Below are 9,188 nucleotides of genomic sequence, written 5' to 3' on the forward strand. Positions count from 1 at the left end.
TGGTTGTTTTCGGGTTCGGTTCGGGTGAAAAGTAAAAAAAAGTGAAATATATACGTTTGTTTGGTTGTTTTTATCAGTTCGTTTGGTTGTTTTCGGGTTCAGTTCGGGTGAAAAGTTTAAAAAAAGTTAGATATATCGAATTAAAAAAAAGTTAGATATATACATTCGTTTGGTTGTTTTCGGGTTCGGTTCGGGTGAAAAGTTTAAAAAAAAGTATGATATATACGTTCGTTTCGTTGTTTTCGGGGTCGGTTCGGGTGAAAAGTTAAAAAAAAAAGTGAAATATATCGGTTCGTTTGGTTGTTTTCGGGTTCGGTTCGGGTGAAAAGTTTTTAAAAAAAGTGAAATATATACGTTCGTTTCATTGTTTTCGGGTTCGGTTCGGCTGAAAAGTTTTAAAAAAATTTAGATATATACGTTCGTTTGGTTGTTTTCGGGTTCGATTCGGGTGAAAAGTTTAAAAAAAAGCTAGATATATACGTTCGTTTCGTTGTTTTCGGCGTCGGTTCGGGTGAAAAGTTTTTAAAAAAGTGAAATATATCGGTTCGTTTGTTTGTTTTCGGGGTCGGTTCAGGTGAAAAGTAAAAAAAAAGTGAAATATATACGTTCGTTTCGTTGTTTTTGGGTTCGGTTTGGGTGAAAACTTTAAAAAAGTTAGATATATACGTTCGTTTCGTTGTTTTCGGGGTCGGTTTGGGTGAAAAGTTTAAAAAAATTTAGATATATCCGTTCGTTTCGTTGTTTTCGGGGTCGGTTCGGGTGAAAATTTTTAAAAAAGTGAAATATATCGGTTCGTTTCGTTGTTTTCGGGGTCGGTTCGGGTGAAAAGTTTTAAAAAAGTGAAATATATCGGTTCGTTTGTTTTTTCCGGGTTCGGTTCGGGTGAAAAGTTTATAAAAGTTAAATATATATATATATATGATGATGATGATGATGATAAAGATATGGAGATGATGGATATAGGGAGATGAAGAAGATGATGATGAGGAAGTCTTTAATGAAGTAATGAATATATATTTCATATTGTATAGGTATAACAAACAATAGTTCAGTTCAAACGGTAGGTTTTGTTTGTTGTTAAACCAAAGGTCGGGGGTTCAAACGCCGGCCTCTACACCATTTGAAAGATGAGTTTTAGATTTAATTATAGGCTTAGGGGTAAAATGGTCATTTCAACCTTTTTTAGTTAGTCACTAACGGTGAACTGACGGGAAGGAGGCAAAAAACCCCGCCCAAATTTCACAGACGTGCAACATGCGCAAATTCTTTTTTCAGTGGTTATTCCATCTTGCAACGATATATTCCAGAGACACAAATTGGAATTTTCTCTAAAAGAAAACTTAACCTAGAAATTTAAAATAAGTAAAACAAGATAAAATAAAAATAAATAAATAAAAATTTCCAAATTTAAAATAAATGAAAAATTAAAAATAAAATTTAAAAAAACTTAATTTTAAACAAAAGAGATCATGCCCAATGACTCAACTAGATACAAAAATCGGACACGATCAAAGGCTTTTTTAAACAGGTCTGCAAAGTTGTAGTCTGAGTGGACCCGTTCTATTATGACAAGCTTTCGGTCATAACAATCACGAATAAAATGCATTCGGATGTCAATATGTTTTGTCTTAGAGTGCTGGACCTTGTTTTTCACAGCTGCCTCATTATCACACTTAATAGGGGTGTTAAAGAAATTCAAACCGTAATCCAGCAGCTGATATTGGATCCATATGACTTGAGAGCAGCAAGTAGAGGCATCAATGTATTTTTCTTCAGCAGTGGAGGTAGACACAGTGGCTTGTTTCTTGCATTGCCATGAGATCAACCTATCACCCAGGAACTGACATCCTCCCGTTGTTGATTTTCGATCAAGATTATATCCACCATAATCGCTATCGGTGTAAGCATGTAATACCATATGGGAGTCCTTGGGATACCAGAGACCCAAACAAGGCTTTCCCTTGAGGTACCGAAAGATTCGCTTAACAACGGTGAGGTGGGACACTTTCGGATTACACTGATATCTGGCACACTGACAGACAGAGAACATGATGTCCGGTCGGTTGGAAGTGAGATACATCAGGGAGCCGATCATGGATCTGTAGAGATGTTGATCAACTGGAGTTCCTGATGGATCTGTAGGGCATAGGTCGGGTAGCGATCGGAGTGAGAAACGGAGTTGAGTCTTTGAACCCAAATTTCTGGACGATGTCTCGAACATATTTTTCTTGATGAATCAGAATCCCGTCGTCCTTTTGTTCAACTTGAAGACCCATGAAGAAACTCATTTCCACCAATGAACTCATCTTAAACCGATTCTGCATGACCTCGGCGAACTCTCTACACAGCTTATCAGAAGTCGATCCAAAGATAATGTCGTCAACATACACTCGGACTAAGATCTGATCACTGTTTACTTTCTTGATGAAGAGTATTTGCCCGTAATCTAGCAGCTGATGTTGGATCGACTTGATCTGATCACTGTTTACTTTCTTGATGAACACTGATGTGCTAAAAACAGTCAATTAAATATTAACTAAATTAAGTAATAAAAACTAGACCTAAGACTCAACTACACAAAACACCGGCAAGTGAACCGATCAATTGTACTAAAGCTAAGTAAGTCCGGAATATCGAACCCACAGGACTCTATAAATTACGTAAATTAACTAATTAAACTCGACTTACGACACGACTATTTATTATTAATGTTTTAAGGGTGTTTTTAAACTAATATTAAACTAAGAAAGTAAATAAACAAGTAAACTATAAACAAGCAATAAATCACAAGATCGAAACCAATAAGAGAAGGAATCTACCTAGGTAAGAATCCCATGCATCAATAATCAAGCATGGACAACTAACATGATATGGAAACTGATTTCTAAACATATTCATCTAACAAACCCTAAAGGACCCTTGATCTAATCAAACGAAATCCCAAAGAATAATTATTAGATTATTAAGAAATCAGTTGGATTGATTTCCTCAAAGTCATCAATTAGGGTTAATTAATAGTATCATAAGCAAGCAATCTCACGAAACACTAAACCCAAGATAACTTGTTAAATTAAACACGACATCATGAACAAGGATCAACACAATAACCAAGTAAGAATATTGTCACTAATCTAACCTAGAATGCGATTGACCAAGACACATGAACAACTCCTTACCTCACAGCTATTGGGGTTTGGTAGAACATTCAAAATCCTACTTAACGATCAACAAGCTTCTATGATCTAATAGGCCTATTCAATCACAATAATCAAAACACCAAGTAATTATTAAACATAAACCCTAAATCTAAGGAACAAAATCAAGAGATAAAAGATCTATGTGAAGCAATAGTTAATAATCAACCAAGATAATAAACACTCATATGCACCATGAAAGCAAAATCAAGTCTTTACTATTAATATAACGAAACCAAAATCAAAACAATCATCCAAAGCAAGAATCAAATCAAAACATGTTCATTAAACCTAGGTAGACATGAAGTCTAGCCTAGTATAATCATCATCAAAGACAAATAACTAGAACACAGAACAAAGAGTAGAATCATGAAAGATAATGAACAAGAACAATGAAAAAGAACGAGAGAACATGTCTTAATCGACCCTTGAACACTCGTATGAAAGCTTGATGATCTTCTCTCTTCCTAGTCTCTAATGCACCTTCAAAACTCTCTTTTTGTTCTCAAAATCGGCTGGAACCAGTGATCTCCTTTTGGCTAGGTTTATAACATTACGTTTATATCGTGCATAATAGGCTTGTTTGCGAAAATTGGCTGGACAGAAGCCGGAGGCGCCGCGCGACCAGGCTAGCCCTTCCTAGCCACGCGGCGCGGCGTGCATGGGAGGGGCTACGAGTTTTTCTTCTATATCTCATGCTAGAACCTGTTAAATCTTGTGTATTTCTTTCCTTGAACTCCAAGCAACGATAGGAACCTTCTAGAACTTGTTCACCTTACTTCTCAAGCATAAATCTATAAGGAAACAAATCAAAACACTAAGTGAACTAATCATATAATCATTGACGAGAAAAAACGAACTTAAACCTCACATGAAATAACATAAAGAATTAGGTTTTAACATGCAAGACACCAAAAGATTTGAAACATGATAAATATATAATAAACTTAACTCAAGACCTAATTAATAAAAGATGAACAAAACACGAACTAAACCGAACTCAAAACCTTAAATATACATAACTTTACAAGGGATTCGAGATGTATAAATAGATGTATATCAAACACCTCTTCTGTAGCCATTCTTAAGCAAGTGTTTTGCTAGTGTTGCGTACCATGCACGATGTGCTTGGTGCAGGCCATACAGAGCTTTGTCAAGACAGTAAACATGGTTTGGATGATCAGGATCCTCAAAACCTGGAGGTTGCTTCACGTATATCTCCTCTTTTACTTTCCCATACAAGAAGGCAATCTTCACATCCATTTGATAAACCTTGAAATTCATGTACGAGGCATAGACTAGAAAAAGACGAAATGCCTCCAACCTAGCCACCGGTGCATAAGTTTCATCGTAATCAAGGCCTTCACACTGAGAGAAACCTTGTACGACCAATCTTTCTTTATTCCTTGTAATAACCCCTTTTTCATCCTTTTTTTGTTCCTGAAGACTCATTTGGTCCCAACTGGTTTCTTGTTCGGTGACATCTTGACCAGTCTCCAGACTTGAAGTTTCTTGAATTGTAACAACTCTTCTTGCATTGCCCTAACCCACGAGTTTTCCCTTAGGGCCATTTTGTAGTCATTTGGCTCAACCTGTGAAATAAAACAATCAAATAGACATTTGTTAATGTTACCAGATTTACTTCTGTTCTGGATGCCGGCAGATGGAGAACCGACTATGTTCTCTTTTGGATGACGTTGGTGAATGAGCGACTGAGGAATGTCTTTGACAATGGTGACCGGTTCATCTTGAAGATTTACAGTGAGATTATCAATGGGATGGAAGATACGAGGAGCACCTTCAAGAACATCAACAGTTGATAGAACAGAGTTAGGTTGATCAACTCTATTCTCTTGATTAATCGATTCTTTCCAAATATCCTCACCATAAGGAACAACGATGGTGTTGATTGGAGTTGTAGCAGTGTGATCAGAATCACCAGTAGCAGGTTTTTCAGCAGGGGTAGCTGCTTGAACAGTTTCATCAACAGAGGGAGGTATGGCAACATATTCTACCACACTAGGAGCTACTTGAACATCTGCTACAGGTTCAGTATGATATTGTTCCACATTGTCAGCAGACTGAAAGGAATTGTCTGAATTTGAATCAGACACATCTTCAACTTCAACCAACTTAGTTGAAACGGCAGCTTGAGGAGTAGGTTGAGGAACGGCTTGAGGATCAGGATTGTTAACAGCTTGATTGTTAACATGAGGAGGAGGTGGAGGTGGAATTGCGGGTGGTGCAAGCATAACAGAAATATCCACCTCAGGCAAACTGTTGATCAGTATTTGCATCAACAAAAGTTCTTGTGATGAAGATGGAACTTGAGTACTTGCAAGTTGTAGAATAGACATGCCTCGAAACTGATTGAACAAGTAATCATAGTCAAACAACCACCCTGGTCCCGTGCGTGCGTCAGTAGCATTCAGCTCTTGCCAGTCAACATTAAAGGATTCCAAAATCAGCTTGGTTTTCTTGTTGTAGACTCGATAAGCAGTTTTGTTAGATGCGTACCCAACAAAGTAGCACTCGTCGGCCTTTTCAGCAAATTTGGGATCATGCCGAGCACCATTATGGAGTAAGGTGCAAGGACATCCAAAGGTTTTGAAGTAGTTGACTTGCAGTTTCGTTTTGTAGTAGACTTCATACGGAGTCTTCTTTAGACGCTTGTTGATAAGCACATGGTTTTGAATGAAGCAAGCCGCGTTGATGGCTTCACCCCAAAATAACATAGGAAGTTTAGAGCCCGACAACATTGTTCTTGCAGCTTCAATCAATGTTAGTTTCGTCGTTCAGCAACTCCATTTTGTTGAGGAGTATAAGGTGCACTGAAATGACGTTCTATTCCATTTGAACTGCAGAGGTCATCTACAGTTCTGTTGCAGAATTCAGTTTCGTTGTCGCTTCGAATACACTTCACCTTCTTATCTGTCTGTCTCTCCACCAGAGTAATGAACTTGATCAGAAACTGTGCGGTTTCATCCTTGTGCCCTAAAAGGAATGTCCAGCTGAAACGGGAAAAGTCATCAGTAATCACAAGACAATGGACTTTTCGGCCGATTGCCAAAGGATGAATAGGACCAAACAAATCCATATGTAATAGCTGAAGAATGGAATCTATAGAGTTGATCGTCTTGGGTTTGTGAGGGAGCTTGTGTTGCTTGCATTTAGAGCATCAAAGACATTTTTCAATGCAAGAGAAAGATTTAACAGGCTATCCCTCACATGTTCCCCTTTAACCAACTTGTTTAGATTTTTAAAATTAACATGACCGAGACGTCTATGCCATATAGATGAGTCGTTCTCCGAGGCCTTAGATAATAAACAGGAAGTTGTCTTACGGGAATAAGAACTATTCATGTCTATTATATAAGAATCATTATGCCTCAGAGTACGCGTCAATATCCATTCTTCCGGGACTTTAAAACCTGGTTTAAGAATCAAGCATTCATTCTCAGTGAACAGTGTGGAGTACTGTTTGTCGCAGATTTGTGAGATGCTAAGCAAGTTGTGGTTCAGTTGTTTCGCTAAATTGACGTCGTCAAACATCAGGATTCCATTTGACACTCTACCCTGTTTTGTAATGTTCTCACCCATATCACCAGCAAAAGAAACGTATCCACCAACGAACGGTTTAACGCCAAACAACAAGGATTCGTCTCCTGTCACGTGTCGGGTACAACCACTACCCAAGTACCAAATACTATTGATAGAACGTCTTGGCTGACCCTACACACATTAACAGTTTAATTAGATATAGGTTCCTGAGACTTAGTTGTCTCGGGAAGGTCAACCACAAGGTTGTCAAATGTCATTTTCTCATCTTTATTTATGAAGTTTTGGAACGTGTCAGAATCAGAAGAACAGTCTCTAGGACTCCATGCACGTGCAGGTTTCCTGTTTTTAAAAGATTTTTGAGGCTGTCTTCTCCTCGGTTTTAAAACAAAATCCTCAGATTTTTCAATCTTTGGATCCCTATTCTGATTTCTTTTTTGTAGAATTCTTGGACCTTTCAGTCTTTGAATTCCTTTTTGCTCTCTCTTTTTTGGTTGTCCAACAAGGAGATTTACTGTCTTTCTTATTTCTGGATCTCACATCCATTTCACTGGCAGAACTGTCAGGTTGATCATTTCTTGCTCTTGAGCTTGGTTTAGCTCTAGAATGGAATTGATTAAACTGACTATTTGTTTCTTTTGCATCTTATGCCAGTTCTTGCAATGTCTTTCAAGGTGAGACGGGTTACCACACACATAACAAAGTCTTCTTCTGTCTTTCCTATAGAAACTGTCAGAATCATAATACATGGGTTGTGGTGAATAAGGTGATGGTTGAATGGGAACAAACAAGTTGTCAGATCTATAATCCCGATTATCAAAAACATTTGAATAGAAAGAGTTGACATAATCTTGTGGATAATAACCATAATAGCTATTATCAAATTGATTTTATAGTTGAGGTTGATAAGTTTGATTAGTGGATTGATAAAATTGTATCTATGAGGTGGGAATTGTTTACCGGATGTACTTGCCTTTTCCTTTCAAAACAATTTTCATGTACTTTGGTTTCCTCAATTTTACAATCACTTAACGAACAGCTAGGTATGTTCGTATTCACAGATACCTTTTCTTGCACGTTTCTATTAAAAACAATCTCATCAAAAAAAATTTCACAGTCACTATCAGAAGTGGAAACATCATTTTCATTCTCAAGAGAAGTGCCAACATGAACACTCTCGTCAATTACATGTTTCTTCAAAATGTTTTTAGAATCAATATTATTACAGACGGGGTTGACGATAGATGAACCAAAAAGTAATTTTTTATCTCCACAACCCTTGTTTGTTTTCACACACCCACTTTCTTCTACATAACCTGCTAAAGAAGATGAATTACCATTAGGATTAACTAACGAAGGAGCTGGATTAACAATTTTGGGAGCAGTAGGAACAAATGTCTTTGAAATTGGCACATGACCAAGCCCATAGACCATTTCTTCCTCAGGTGGTGAGTTAAAACTAAAATGAGAAAGGCTAGTATAGTTATCATTGAATGGAGGTGGAACTACAGAACTATCATAGCCTATTCCTAACTTTACTTTTAACCCCATTTGTGCCCCCAATCAATTTATTCAGCTTCTTATATGATAACTCAAAATTTTCTATGGTGATTTTTCTTTGGGCTAAATCTAATTCTAACTCAACAATCTTAGCATTTAGATTAACTACATTTCTTTCATGATGTTCAGCCAATTTTTGAGTTACAGAGACTTTTTCCCTAAGTTTAGCCATGTCATCATTATGAGTTTTAATCCTAGTAGCATAGATTTGTTCAGCCTTTTTATATTCATCATTCTGACATTTAATGCTTTGGATTTATCCTAAGATTTTAGCATTATTATTTCTATAGTGTAAGACTTTATCTATGCAAGCTTGTGAATAGAGTTTATGTACCTCGGGAATGAGTGAGGCAGGTGTAGGAATCCCATCAGTGGTGCTTGATGAGGTGCTAGCTTGATCTGTGAAGGCCATCCCAACAAAGGCTAGAGGATTCTTTAGCTCCTCAAATTGATCTTCTTCCCAATCAGGTGCAGTTGATTTAGAGTTTCTTGCAATCATTGCCTTTGAACTTGACTCGAAGTTCCCCTTTGATCCACTTCCTTGATTGATTCTTGGGGCCCTTGTCTTCGAGGAGTACTTTGGGATGATTCTCTTGTCAGGCCTCTTAGCACTCTCATTATCCGACATCTCCGTGATTTTGATATCACCCATAGCCATCGGTGGATTGGTGCATTCTCGGGCAAAGTGACCAGGTTCCCCACAGTTGTAACAACGAAGCTTGTCCTTCTCAAACCCCAGATTCTTCCCATCATCTTTGAAACTGTTTTTCCTGTACTTCTTCATAAAGTTGGTAGCTCGATGAACGGCTATGGCCATCTGGTACTTGATGTCCATTTTATTGAGATCGTATTTGTTGATCTCGGGAAGATCTCCTT

The sequence above is a fragment of the Bidens hawaiensis genome, unplaced genomic scaffold, assembly GCF_021521415.1.
Source record: "Bidens hawaiensis isolate Kalapana, Puna unplaced genomic scaffold, B.hawaiensis_p1.1 tig00028552_1, whole genome shotgun sequence".
Taxonomy (NCBI): domain Eukaryota; kingdom Viridiplantae; phylum Streptophyta; class Magnoliopsida; order Asterales; family Asteraceae; genus Bidens; species Bidens hawaiensis.